The following is a 14,806-nucleotide window of genomic DNA, read 5'->3' as shown; positions in this document are numbered from 1 at the left end:
CCTATACCATAGCATTTGTAACTTATCAGGAGATGGATCAATTTACCCACATTTCACATGCATGAAATCATACACATCATATGAACCTCATCAAATTAAATCGACAATTTTCAAAATATTGATTCATCTCCCGAGGGGGCATCACCATCAAATATCGAATCTGGGGCATCACACAAATCTGGGGCATGACTTACAAATCACAAGAGCGACACAAAAATTGCATTTGATCATAAAATCACAAAAACACATCATTTTCTTTGAAATAACATGTGCACACATGTCACTTCAAAGAGGGGCAAAATGTAGACATATAAAAATGACCATATTCCTAAATGAATATTTTATGTTCATTTCTCTATTTAATTAAATCCAATTTAATTAAATTACCCACATTCCTCTATTTTATTAAGTAAATTATTCAATTTATTTAAATAAAATTCACTATACCATTTAATGAATAAATCATTTTATTCAATTAAATCCCCCCTATCCACTTTTAATTAAATTCAAATTTAATTAAATAGTTATCCTAAAAATTGAATAAATCTAATTTATTTAATTTCCCCAAATTGCAACCAAATTGAATTAAATCTCTTTATTTCAATTAAATCCTATTATCCCTCCATCCACTTGCAAAATCCTAAATCCCTTTCTAATTCCTTCTAGAATATTCTAAACGCTTCTAATTAACCTAATCCTTCCTCTAAACTTTGTCACATCCCTAAGCAAAGGGAAGTCACTTCTCAAACCTCAAAGTCTTTGATAACCATTAAAGGCTTCAAACTCCCAACCACTTAATTCCTCAAAGTCTCTAATAACCATTAAAGGCTTTCAACCTTCAACCACTTAATCCCCCAAAGTCTCCAATAACTATTAATGGTTAACTCAAACCCTCTTACATGGTTAATAAATTGGTTTTAAGTCAACCTTCACCCAACCCAAGGGTCTCATCGGGCCTTTAATGCTTTGACCATGATTATCTCTTAATCATTTGCACAAAGGTTTATCCTTGGATTAAATCTTAATCCATTGGGTAAGCCTAACTTAAGCTTAACCCTTATCTCCTAGATAACCCTAAGGTCTTCTCGGATATTTAATGCCTCCAACCCCTTCTCTCAACCCAGCCCTATGTTGACACTTGTCACCATGGCATTGGTGCCAATTGCAAACATGGATCCCCAACTTTCAAACTCAACCCTTGATTGAATCTTTCAATCTTGGCCATCCATTGCCCTATTTTTGCTATAAATAGAGCTCTCATTCCTCCAAAAGAAGGATCCTTCAAATTTGTAGTATCACACTTATGCTCAAATACATTCAAGCTTTCACATATCATTTTATGCTCATCATTTTAGCCTCTCTTTAACTAGAAATTAGTCTAAATATGCATGTTTAGAATACTTTCTTTATCATTTAGCTCAATCATAGACTAAATATATCATGTTAGGATAGTATTCATACTAACCTTGTCATCTTATCATCTAGTTTATTGCATTTCTAGAACCATACATAGCTTAGAATACATTTCATTCTAAAAATCTATCAAAGCATCCCTCATTCTTGCATTTGCCATCCCTAAACCATTTTGCTCAGTGATCTGAGAGCAAAAATGTTGGTTTGAGGGACATTGTGAGATAGAGAACCATGGGACCCACCTTGGGAAGTTGAGTAATACTTCGTTACTCTATAGCTTGCACCAAGAAGTCCTGTGTGTGTGTGTGTGGACTAGTATATAACAATATTTTCACATATTAAGTTTTATCAACCTACTTTTCCCGTATACAGCTACTTTAGAGTGTTTGGTAGCAAATGTTACATCAAGAGGAGCGAACACCAGAGCAAATTTGATGTGAAATGTGATGAAGGAATATTCCTAGGGTATTCCACCAAGAGCAAATCTCTTAAGTGTTTCAATAATAGGACTCAGAGAATTATGGAAAGCATCAATGTGAGAGTTGATGAACCTCTGAGGAAATTGAGGAAACTGACAGTGAGCAAGCGGTAAATGAACCAGTTGTAACCTTTTGGGAACCAGTTGCTAGTCAACCAAGTACCAGTAACAATGTTCCTACACTAGTGGATGTAGATGCTGATACTGATGGAGATGAGGATGAAGAAGAAAAGCAAGAGGAATCTGTTAAGACCATTCCTCGGTATGTCAAGCTGAATCATGATCCTAAGCAGATCATAGGAGATAAGGATGCAAGAATTCCTACAAGAAAAAAGGTCAGAGAAAACTCATGTATGATCTCTGAATTTGAGCCTAAATCATTCAAAGAGGCACATAAAGATGAAGAATGGATCAAGGCAATGGAAGAGGAACTTGACCAGATAGAGAGAAATGGTACATGGTCTTTGGTACCCAAACCGGAGCATAAAAATGTCATCGATACCAAATGGGTTTTCAAAAATAAGCTGAATGAGGATGGCATAGTGATTAGAAACAAAGCTAGACTTGTGTGTAAAGGATATGCCCAAGAAGAAGGAGAAGACTATGGAGAAACCTTTGCTCCTGTAGTGAGATTGGAAGGAGTTTGTATGCTTCTTGCATATGCAACTTTTAAAGGATTCAAAGTATATTAAATGGATGTAAAATCTACATTCCTAAATGGTGTACTTGAAGAGGAGGTGTATATAGAGAAACCAGATGGGTTTTCCCTATCTGAAGATAGTGACATGGTGTGTAGGCTACATAAAGCTTTATATGGTCTAAAGCAGGCACCTAGAGCATGGTATGAATGCCTGCACTCCCATCTTGTGAAGATTGGATTTGAGAGAACAAGTGAAGATAGCAATATCTTCTTGAAATCTGAAGGAGATCAGATCCTGATCTGTGAGGTATTTGTTGATGACATTATTGTTGGTGGAGATGACAAGATGAGTCATGAGTTTGCAGATGAGATGAAGAAAGAGTTTGAGATGTCACTCATAGGGGAGATTATGTTCTTCATTGGACTATAGATTCAATAGATGAAAGATGGAATCTTTATCACTCAGTCCAAGTATGTCAAAGAGGTGTTGACCTTTGGCATGGAAGATGGTGACTGGTTGTAAACTATCCCAAGAGGATGACTCAGCATTGGTTAATGAGAAGGAATACCGATCAATTATTGGTAAGTTGCATTATGTAGTGCATAGCAGACTAGATATTGCACATGCAGTTGGCATTACTGTAAGGTTCCAGAAAAGTCCAAGAGGATCCCACTTGGTTGCAGTCAAGTGAATTCTTAGATATCTGAAGGGAACTATTGATTATGGATTGTGGTATCCATATAGCAAGGATTTCAACTTGAAATTATTCATAGATGCTGATTGGGCAGGTAATGTGGACAACTGGAAGAGCACAACCGGTGGTGCATTCTTTCTTGGTGGTAGACTGGTCTCATGGATGAGTAAGAAGCAGAGTTGTATCTCTCAGTCTACAGTGGAAGCAGAGTATGTTACAGCTTTCATGAACTACACTCAGACAATTTGGATGAAGCATGTATTAAATGGCTTCAAAGTTCCTGTATCTGAACCGGTAAGTATATTTTGTGACAATACTAGTGCAATTAACATCTCTAAGAATCTGGTTTTGCATTGTAGAACCAAGCACTTTGAGCTTAAGTATCATTTCTTGAGGGAAAAGGTTCAGAATAAAGAGATTGCACTGGAACATGTTTCTAGTAAGGAGCAGTTAGAAGACATATTCACCAAGCCTCTCCCAAAGGCTACATTTATGTACTTAAGAGGTGAATTAGGGGTGCTGCCCCTTCAGGAGGTAAACTAAAGGTATATGCTCCACATCAGTCAAGTATTGCATAGTCAATTTTTTTTTCAGGATTGATGTGTTGAAGGATGTTACTCCTCAGAGGAGTAACATAATGGAATAGGGAATATTGTGCCTCCACTTCGGCATTGTTGTCAAAGGGGGAGAAGAAGTGAAGCGGAGAAGATATCTACATAAATTGGGGGAGAAGATGTGAAACGAAGAGATATCTTTGCATATTGCCATCAATGCCAAAGGGGGAGACTGTTGGCATTATGTGAACCGGTATGAGGACATGATGACATTGTATGTTGTCATTGATGTCAATATGCTGAAGAAGAGTGAACTGGTATGTTACCAAGAACCGGTATATGTGAGAACTAGTATAACATTGTGAACCAGTATATGTGCCAAAGTGAAGCGGTGTGTTTGTTCAAGGTGAATTGGCATGTTGATATGGGAACCAGTACATGAAAGATTTGTATGACTACTGGTTGGTAGTCTCAACTTCAGGGTTTTCGGTTGAAGTGCTTCAAGCCTATGTGACTTAACTGGTGACTTTGTGTGATGAGTTAGCATTGTAACAAAGAATAGATCATGTTGCCACGTCAGCCTTGTGTGCGTGAAGGATCTTGCATGAAGGAGATTGTTCCTATCTACCCTGGGAATGTGCGAAGTCTGTAAACGATGAAAGTGCGTGATGGGTTATCAGCCGCCATGAAAGCGATGGAAAATGAATGATGGAGAACATCTTGAGATCGGTTCAAGACTGTTGCATTTAATGCAATGTGCTCAACAGTTAGGAATGAACTGTTTGAATTGCTTAACCTAACAGGTTTAGGGTTTAGGGTTTATGCTACCGACATATCTATTTCCTATAAGGTCAATGTTGTGTTTCTTTCTGTGGTTGTTGGAAAAAGTTGTGTGTGTGTATCCAAGTGAAGAGATACGTGATTCTTGCTAGACCAGAGGAGAGTAGTGATACTTGCAGAGTGTAAGTGCAGAAGGTGAAGAGAAGCTAAAGTGGATCTGCATTGACATTGAGTGCTGTTACCAGATCATTGCAATACCAGTTGATCTCTAACCACTTCAACAGTTGGGAAATCCCTTAACAGGGTAGCTTTAACCAGCTTACTGTAAATCCTTTGACAGGGTGACTCAAAACCATTGAGTTCTTGAAATCCTCTAACAAGGTAACCTTTAACAGGGTTTAACCCTTAACCGGGTATTCTAGCCATCCCTTAACTGGGTGATCCCTAACAGGGTCGGTTCCTAACAGAACCTATTTTAACAGTCTTTAATTGGACAAGGCTCCTAACAGAGCGGACTTCTAAAGAGTTCAAAAATAGCTTGTGGGTATTCATCCCCACCGTGGTTTTTCCCAGTTGGGTTTCCACGTGAAAAATCTATGCGTCATGTGTGGTGTTATTCATGTGATGGTTTAAGTGATTTGTGTCTAAAGGTAAGTCATGTTGATCTAGCTATTTATATATTTTGATGATAGATTACCTATTCATGCACTAGGGTGAAATGGAAGTGAAGTACTAGATTGTATGAAAAGATAAGTGTCAACCGGTTTATGCTTGTCTCAGTTATTCTGGGTTTTGTCGGTTGAACTCTATTTAAGACCGGTGTTACTGTTTGTTTGCCAAAGCACAATATCTACTGACAAACCGGTTTTAGGAATGTTGTTTTGTCTGTACTGATTCACCCCCGCCCTCTCAGTACCGGTTTGGTACTATCTGTTCATCATTGAGTTATCATATTCATGTAGATAGATGAATTAAAATCAATTTGTGATAGTAAACATTCTCATAGCATGTATAATTAATTTATTTATCATGGACTTTTAAATCTAATAAATTATCTCCTATTGTTATCTCCTAAAGGTGGGGCAATTAGGTCCATATATGATGAAAATCAAAATAAATAGTTTGAAGATAATATTAGTTACCTAAAGGATATTCCACTTGATTATTTGGTATATCATAACTATTTTGACAAATTTTGAAACCATTAGAGGTACCTTTTGCTTCTGTAGATGAGGCATTCATTCATGTTGAAGTTGTGATAGCTTATTTGCCTCTTTATAGACAACAAATTATCCATACGCATTATCATATATACTTGTAACCTCCATCCCAAACCACCTATTTCACTCTTCTTCCTTTGTGTACCTCTTTTATTCTTCCATTACCTCTTTTCTTACCTAAATTCAATCCAAAACATAGTGTATATAGCATCAAAAAAATTCCATATTTGATTAATACTAACCACAACATATCGAAAAGACAAATACCACACTTACTGTGTCATCAACCAAAAATAATTTACTTACATATTCAAAGAGTTCAATAATGGAGAAACATCCATGCGGTGCTCTACACATGTCCTCGAAGGTTCAAGAAATACTTATCCTCTATTGGTCCAAACTTTAAATCACTTTCCATGCATGAAAATAATTGCAACCATACACAATTTCCCACCCAATAGATTCTCTCAAACTAATTTACTAATTTACGGGCCAAAATAGGAATCCAAGTGTCTTAAAAGCCTTCAAGACCATAGTGGTGAGGATTGAATTTCTTTCTTTAGTGGTATCTTTCTCTAGATTAATTAGTTGGGGATTCTATTAGGACCTTTTCCTAATTAAAAAAAAAATATAAAGATTACATCCCTAAATATTGTATTCATAATAGAATAAATTTCTGCAATATTGAGACTAAATTCATAATAGATTTATAGTGATGAATAAAGAAATATTTAAGATTCTCAAAAATTTAATGTTTTCTTTCTCCCAACCATCATTGGATATTGGGTGATCTTTGAGGCATTATGTCAAACAATTCATGTGCCTTATCTAAGCTTACACATTTTGCATGCATGTGTACCTGGGCAGTTGCACTACAACATCTATACTCACTAATCACATTTGGTTGGAAGTTTCTAAATCCATTTCAAACACATTTTGTGCATATCCTGCAATCATAGCATTCCATTAGATCACGTTTCTTTGATGCATCTCACCAAATAGTTCATGCGCTTTCATGTCTATACTTCCACATTTTCCAAACATGTCAAACAAAGCATTTCCAACCATAAGCATGTGATATTAACTGCCCTTACCTTCTACTTTGATGGAAGCCCATACTCTGTTCCAAAGCTCCCATTTTGGCACAGGTAGAGAGTATGTTGGCAAATAAAATAGATCGAAATGGAAATCTATTTGTTGCATTGACTGCATTGTGAGGACACTTATGTATTTCATCAACAACATAAAGAAGGAAGGACATGAGAATATCTCCTCAAGGAGGTATTCTATGGCAGTTGCAAGGTAGATGAGAGTTTCTTATGCCATTTGCTTTGTTCTATGCAGTCAAATGCGGGAACACTGTTTGAATTCAAATGCTAACAGTGATTGTCTTTTTAATAGAAATGGACGAGAAGGGACGTCAAGGGAAGGAATGGGCCCACAACACACCTAAGCAATCAAAGCTTAGTGTGTGTTGTTTAAGGCTTCCCCCTTAAGACATCATAATTGATTGGCTCTTCACTCCTAAGACCTTCAAAAGTCTTTAATGGCTTCATTGAGTCCTTTGGTCTTCCAAATGCACTTGCACCAACTTGAATTCTCCTTCAATGCTTGATTGCTTGTTCACTTGGAATTTAATTGATTTTATAATTAAGAGATCACTTGAATTGTAGGTAGACCCCTTCAAATGACAGGGTAGGCTTCCTTTTATACCTAATATATGTCATGAAAGCATTTTATCCTAATGGCTTTAAATTAAAGTACTTTCTCTTCTATCTGGTATTGGTGGAGTAGAGGTTGCATTGCATCATCCTAGGATACATATTTCCGTAGATACAACACAAGTTAAATGTATCCCAAGTCGATGCAAAGCAACCTCTGCTCCAGAGATCACCAGAAAATAGAGAAAGAACTTTAATTTAATGCCATCAAGATAAAAGTCTTTAATCAAGACAGATAAATGGTATGCAACTGGATCTATTTGGAATGCATTACCCAAACACCGCAATCGATCACTCACCTTTGAAAAGAAAGTGGTATGATGAAATATTTAGGCATAAAATAGATGAAATGCACTCCATACTACTGCTGCACAATATTTTGGTCGACGATATTTTTAAAATAGTAAAGGAAGGTGTATGGAAAAACCAAATTCTTATCATTATAAATAATAAATATTTTAAGATCCTTTTATGATGTGTAAGTTGAGAATATTTTATGAAAGGTCTCTAAATGAATACACTTTAAACTAATTTTAATATACCTTGAAGCGTGCAATATGGAAGGTTTGTATTCTTAATCTCCTCCCCATTTCTTAATTTAAAAGATGATATCTTTATTAAATATATCCTCTATTAAATATCTTTATTAACTTGATTTCTCCTTCAATTCTTGATGAATGCTTGATTGCCTATTCACTTGGAATTGAATTGATTTTATAATTAAGAGATCACTTGAATTGTAGGTAAACCCCTTCAAATGACAGGGTAGGCTTCCTTTTATACCTAATATATGTCTTGAAAGCATTTTATCCTGATGGCTTTAAATTAAAGTACTTTCTCTTCTATCTGGTATTGGTGGAGCAAAGGTTGCATTGCATCGTCCCAGGATACATATTTCCGCATATACAACACAATTTAAATGTATCCCAGGTCTATGCAAAGAAACCTCTGCTCCAGAGATAACCAGAAAATAGAGAAAGAACTTTAATTTAATGCCATCAGGATAAAAGGCTTTCAAGACAGATAAAATTTGAGTTTGATTGTCATCATTTACTTTGCCAAATTCTTCACACGTAGCTCCTAAATCAATTTCCTACTCACAAGAATTTTATTAAGTCTCAAATATAGGGAAACAAAAGGCTTCAAATAGAAAACTTGTACATGCAACTAAATCCATTTACTAATCAGAAGAACAAAATTAAGAAACGGTTTGATCATCTGAGAGATGTTTTAGACTTGCAACTCACCAGCTACTTAGTTTTTGTGGGTAAGAATTTTTTTTGTTTTGGTTATGGTTGTGGTGTTTATAGGGAGACATTAATAAATTTATTTCTATTTTCACTATTTAATGCTTTATGGGTTTGTAATGGTAATTTAATGTTCTTTCATATTTTTGTACATATTCTTTATAATAGCCTATTATATTGATTTGTTCTATTATGGATAATGGTGTGGGTTAGATGGCTTTACCGTCGGTGCATGAAAGCATTGAATGAGTTCTACTTTTAAAAATTACATGAAACATTTTTAATTTATTTGATTAATTGTTATTTGCAAAAAATGATTATCAATGATGTTTCCTTTCTCCAAGAATTGTCTAGGATCTTTCCGTTAGATAATATGTAACGTCAAATGACTAAATCTTTTCATTACAAATGCTTATTTTATTCAATTATTATCTGAGTGTGAATTAAAATTTATATTTGTACGGAAGCAGAACATACAAGTTGAAGAGTCATGTGCAAGCAAATTTCCTAAAAGAAAGCAAGCAACCATTATCTTAAATGACATGGAAACAAGTTCATTAGCTGCCTAGAAGAGAGCAATTGGAGAATGGCAGAGGAAAGTGTTTAAGGGTGATAAATAGATAGAGAGTATGCAATACAAACAAACAATGCCTGGAGTGTCTGATGTGACGTCTCTAATTTATGTCCGGAGGGACTAATTGGTTTTGGAGTTCCCGCGAAACCTATTGGGCCACGCTTGGAGGAAATCAATATGTTCATGCAAGGAGCACCTTTTTTCTATTATGAGAATGATTCTTTTACACCAAGGGATATTTGTAAGTCAATATCCAAAAATTTCTATAGTGTGGAACCAGAGTTGGCGGACTTGAAGTAATTTTCAGCTTTCAAAAGACCAAGAGGTTATGTACACAATCTCCCAACAGAAGGGAAATTTCAAGAATTACCTCTCCCCCCCATGACTATTTAGGAAGCACTTCCTCAGACAAAGGACTATTGGCCTCCATGGGATCAAAGAAAAAAATTGAACCATAGACTCTAGATGATGTGGTGGTGTCCTTCGTGAAGGACTCTGCACTATAATTGAACATTCACAAGGGAAACTACAAGATAGTGAAGAGAAATACAATCTTGAAAAGTGGGAAGAATGGATCTTTTGGGTGGGGCCAAGTCAGGTGGCTCCTCTAGAGGTTGACGAGATAGAAATCATATTAGGATTTGAAAAAGATCACACTCGTGGAACTTCGTGTGCGAGTGATCGATTGCTGTGTTTAGGTAATGCATTCCAAATAGATATAGTTACATTCCAAATGGGTAATGTCTTGATTAAAGACTTTTATCCTGATGGCATGCAACTGTATCTATTTGGAATGCATTACCCAAACACTACAATCGATCACTCGCACACGAAGTTCCATGAGTGTGATCTTTTTCAAATCCTAATATGATTTCTATCTCGTCAACCTCTAGAGGAGCCACTTGACTTAGCCCCACCCAAACCAAGATCCATTCTTCCCACTTTTCAAGATTGTATTTCTCTTCACTATCTTGCAGTTTCCCTCATGAATTTTCAATTATAGTGCAAAGTTATTCACGAAGGACACCACCACATCGTCTAGAGTCTATGCTTCAATTTTTTTCTTTGATCCCATGGAGGCCAATAGTCCTTTGTTTGAGGAAGTGCTTCCTGAATAGTCATGGGGGGGAGAGGTAATGCTTGAAATCACCCTTCTATTGGGAGATTGTGTACATAACCTCTTGGTCTTCTGAAAGCTGACAATTACTTTGAGTCCACCAACTCTGGTTCCACACTATAGAAATTTTTGGATATTGACTTCCAAATATCCTTCGGTGCAAAAGCATCATTCTCATAATATAAAAAAGGTGCTCCTTGCATGAACACATTGATTTCCTCCAAAGTGTGGCCCAATAGGTTTCACAGGAACTCCAAAACCAGTTAGTCCCTCCGCACATAAATTAGAGATGTCACATCAGACACTCCATACATTGTTTATTTGTATTGCATACTCTCTATCTATTTATCACCCTTTAACACTTTCCTCTACTTTTCTCCAATTGCTCTCTTCTAGGCAGCTGATGAGCTTGTTTCCATGTCATTCAAGATAATGTCTGCTTGCTTTCTTTTAGGAAATTTGCTTGCACATGACTCTAAAGCTTGTATGTTTTGCTTCCATAAAGATATAAATTTTAATTCATGCTCAGATAATAATTAAATAAAATAAGCATTTGTAAAGAAAATATTTAGTCATTCGATGTTACATATTATCTGATGGAAAGATCCTAGACAATTCTTGGAGAAAGGAAAAATCATTGATAATCATTTTTTGCAAATAACACTGAATCAAATAAATAATAAATGTTTAATGCAATTTTTAAAAATAGAACTCCTTCAATGCTTTCATTCACTGACGGTAAAGCCGTTTGACCCACATCATCTCTCACCATCGGAATTCTGACGACAACTAATGAAACGTCTGACAAGGATGTTGTATATCCGATGTCACTTCCATGTTGGACAGTTGTTGAGGAGCAATCATAACATCCGTCGGAAATCTGATGAAAATCCGTCGATATTTGTGGTGAGGGGTACAAATATAGTTGTTGTCATATGAGTTCATTACATCGTTGGACAACCAACGCAAATGGCATCATCAGGAAGCCCGACGATGAGTTTTCAATAGTAAAGTTGGTCGGAAGTCTGATGTTTGGTCGTCACAAATCCAACAATTAGCCATCGGAAATTAGTCCCAAATGTACTAGTGTCCCCTAGGAAATCCATCTGCCTTCTAGTTGTCAATAATCAAATTGGGGTCTCCATTTAGTCACTAAATTTTGATCCCTCCACTTAGAAAACCACTCTTAAAAAATAAAAGGCTAATGGACGTTTCCACAATCTCTCCCATATTTGATAAAGTTTCACATCCACCATAAAATCTCACTCATTTCAGTGGTGGGATATTTACTTTCAAGAATTGAAAATTAAATTAGATCATAGACTTTAACCATGATTTTTTTGGTCTTCCCAACTTCAAGGATGTTCCTTGCTAACTCATCATGGCCAAGCTTGCTATCTAATTTAGTGGAGATTCACCATATTTTGTCTTCTGTCAATATCTTTCTGCTGCGAGTTTGAATCACTACTACATCTACCCTCCTACTATTAACTAATCATTTATTTAGCATTTGTGCCTTTAGAAGGATAGGTGTCATGACACTCCACTAATTTTCACTCTAAATTTTTTAGGCCATAGCTATAATAATTGCAGATATTAAAAATTTCTCCCACCAAAGTAGGCTTTGCATTAACTACATTAGACTCCTAATTCTTTGAGGAATACCAACCGTATTTTTGGCTAGAGTATCAGCCTCTACATTCCCTTCTCTATAAATATGACTATTTATGAAATCATCAAATTTCTTAATTAATTCATGAATAAAGTGTAACCATTTAGCCAATAGCTAATCAAGAGAATTGTTTTTTTGAATCGCATTGATTATAATTTGAGAATCTCCTTTCAAATGAATCTTCTTCGCTCCTAATTTTGATACCAAGTTGTAACTCGAGAAATGCAGCCCTAATTTCTACTATATTATTTTTTTTTTTTCCTAAAGCTTTTGATTCTTTAGCAATAATCTTCCCTTCAACATCTCTAGCTATACATCCTATACCTCATATACCTGGGTTACCTCTGGCAGCTTTATCAAAATTAATTTTAATCCATCCAGCCTGTGGGGGACTATTTTTAACATTCTTTGTATCTATTTTGGAGTCCTTGTTAATTATTCCATCCTAAGTTTTGGGGATTATTAAGCCTTTAAATCTCCTTGTCATTTCATCATCCCAAAGAGTGAATATTGATTTTTTAACAAACATATTTCTTGTACCCAAATTAACCAAATCTACCACTTGATCTTCAATTTTTTGAATAAGGACTTTCTCTGTCATTTCTTTATATTGATAAATTATGTGATTCCTTTCCTTCTATACTTCCCAAATCACCATTGAAGGAATCATCCTTGAGAGACTAGAAAAATTCCCTTCTTGTTCAACTCATTCCATATTTTAAACCAATCCAATGGATTTTGAGGTTTAGGGCATTGAAAAACTAACTTGTCTTGAAAATGATCCCAACACTTTCTTGAATAGGAATAGTCTAAAAGTATGTGATGTGTATTTTCATTATTTCTTTTGAAAAGGACACATCTATTTGCTCCTTGAATTCCCATTTTTTCCAAGCAATCTTGGGTAAGCACCTTACCTTGTATAACCAACCACACAAATACTCCATCTTTTGGAAGGTATTGTTTGTTCCATAGAAGTTTACTTGGCCATCAAATTTTGCAATAGCAACTTCTTTTATTTTATATCCTAAATTAGTTTTATAAAGGTTAGATTTAGATCCACACCATCTAATCCTATCTGGTTCATGAGAGGGAAACACACATCTCCCTTTTAAAATATCTCTCATTAATTCTTTTTGATGTCTTGGAGCTTCTACATTATCCAAAGGTTTCCATTGCCAAATCCTGATGCTATCTTTTTCTATTATTGTCCCATAATCCCTCACTTTTGATCCTCTAATCCTCAAAGTTTCCCTTTTTATGTCCTCCATATTTGGGAGATTATCCAAACTTTTATAATTATTGCATGAATCTGACCAGAAAGATGCATTGGAAGCATCACCAATTTCCCATGTTATATACATACCTTGAAATTATTTCTCTACATTCCAAAATATGGTTCCATACTTGTGATCATCTTGGAGGGTCCCTAATTTTTAGAATACTAGTAGGATCATCGCTATCTAAATATTTTCTTCTTAATAATTTGACCCATTTCTACTCTCCATTGGAGTAGATCTATCATATCAATTTTGCTCCTATAGCTAAATTCATCAATATTAACCACCTTATCTTTGTTCCACCTACTATCTTTGGTTTGCATACCTTCTCCCATGTAATAAGAAGAACTTTATTTTGATCTTTAGTCTCATTCCAAAAAAATATTCTCATTATTTTATTCAATTCTTCCTCAATTGCTTTTGGAATTTTTAAGAAAGACATTGAGTAAACAGGCAGTGTTGATAAAATAGATTTGATCATTAATAGTTTTCTTGCAGAGGATAGCCATATTCCTTTCCAAGAGCCAATTTTATCAGCATTTCTATTAATTAGATTCTCTTAGTAAACTTTTTTATTTATACCTTGAAAAAGTGAAGATCCTAAAAAGTTTCTTGGAAAGTTGGCCAGTTTAAGATTTAAAAGTCTAGCTAGATCTCTTTGAAGGCTTGGTTGCATATTCAAGAAAAAAACCTTAGATTTATTCCAATTTATTTGTTGATCTAAGGCCTCACAATATCTATTTGGGAGCTTCTTAATTATCTTGGATTCTCTCCTACATGATTGATCAAATATAACAGTATCATTGGCAAATTGTTGATGCGTAACTGAAATCATCCTAGCTACTATCTTAACTCCAATCTAGCCACCTTCATCTCTTATTTTACTTATATGTCTCCCTAAAGCTTCTGCCATTATGATAAAGAGAAAAGGGGAGATTGGATCACCTTTCCTAATTCCTCGTCATGTGTTAGAAAAGCCTTGAGTTGCTCAATTCATTAGAACCAAGAATTTTGGAGAATAAATACAACTATTTATCCATTCTATATGGTCCTTACTAAATCCAAATTTCCATAAAAATAATTTTAAGAAGCCTCTATCCACTAAATCATAAGCCTCTATTATGTCTAATTTGAGAATCATACCAACCTGTCTTGTCTTTCTTGCTGAATGTACTGCTTCATGGGCTATTATAATGCCTCCCACAATTGATCTTCCCAGAGCAAAGGCACTTTGTTCTTTTTCTATTATGGAGCTTACGACTAGTTTTAGTCTATTTGCAATAATTTTAGAGATTATATTATATGTTGTGTTACATAGAGAAATTGGCCTAAAATCCCCCATTGATTGGACCATCCTTTTTTTCACAACTTCTTCCTTGATTCCTCCACTTCCTTTGAAGATATCATCTCCTATTATT

This window comes from Cryptomeria japonica, chromosome 8 (genome assembly GCF_030272615.1).
Source record: "Cryptomeria japonica chromosome 8, Sugi_1.0, whole genome shotgun sequence".
Taxonomy (NCBI): Eukaryota; Viridiplantae; Streptophyta; class Pinopsida; order Cupressales; family Cupressaceae; genus Cryptomeria; species Cryptomeria japonica.
The sequence above is the reverse complement of the archived record's forward strand: the minus strand, read 5'-3'. Positions refer to the sequence as shown.